Below are 911 nucleotides of genomic sequence, written 5' to 3'. Positions count from 1 at the left end.
AAGCAAAGAAAGATCTTCTACATGATAAAGTCATATTTTGGTGCAAAAAATACAAATGTTGGTAAATGCCAGTGTGTCAAGCTTACCAAGTACTGGAACCAGGAGGCTGAGGAGGAGCACTCTTACAGCTCCCTACTAGTACGCCCTCAGCTGGCAACAAGAGGTACTGTAGCTTGTAAATGTTTCCATTTCACATTCAGCCAAACTGAGTCATAAGTAAATACTGTAATAATGTACAAACAAGTTCTTACAGTCATCATGGTCATGTTAACACCTAAACCACACCTGTGTGAATAATATTGTTATGTCCAGGGTACGGGGGTATAGCTCAGTGGTAGAGCATTTGACTGCAGATCAAGAGGTCCCTGGTTCAAGTCCGGGTGCCCCCTTCCCATATTTATGCTAAATTAACATGATAATAAATGTGTATGTAGAATAAAGGAAAATATTTATGTTATTTTGTTTCCCTGCACTGAAAACTGACACCAAAGGTATAATCCCCCTCCCTACCACATGGAGTTGAGGAGATGATAAGGCCATTACAAATTAAATGCAAAGTTTGATTGATACAAGAGGTAAGAGGACCCTGCTCAAAAGAGCTTATAATCATGAAGGAGTTTTTCCCTCTGAGGCAAATTAGAGAGGCTTCAGATGTAGTTTTTCTACTTTATTTAGAAAAAAAAGGTTACCGTATTTTTAACCCTATAAGACGCTCCGGAATATAAGACGCACCCAATTTTAAAGGAGGAAAATCTAGAAAAAAAAGATTCTGAACCAAATACTGTAGTAAAATATTTTATATCAACTGTATAAAGTTAATTGTCTCTGGGCTCGCACATAATGAGGCTTCCCCCAGGGCCCCCCCCAAGCATCCTTCAGCTTCCCCCAGGGCCCCCCCAAGTATTCTTCAG

The 911-nt window shown here is 39.8% G+C and overlaps 1 non-coding gene across 1 annotated transcript; it reads left to right on the top strand.

The window, feature by feature from the left end:
• Positions 1 to 317: 317 nt before the first annotated feature.
• trnac-gca lies at positions 318 to 389 on the top strand. The gene has a single exon. It is a non-coding gene; the product is annotated as a tRNA-Cys (tRNA).
• The last annotated feature ends 522 nt before the right edge of the window (positions 390 to 911 follow it).

Source organism: Xenopus tropicalis, chromosome 10, assembly GCF_000004195.4.
Source record: "Xenopus tropicalis strain Nigerian chromosome 10, UCB_Xtro_10.0, whole genome shotgun sequence".
Classification (NCBI taxonomy): Eukaryota; Metazoa; Chordata; class Amphibia; order Anura; family Pipidae; genus Xenopus; species Xenopus tropicalis.
The sequence above is the reverse complement of the archived record's forward strand: the minus strand, read 5'-3'. Positions and strand labels throughout refer to the sequence as shown.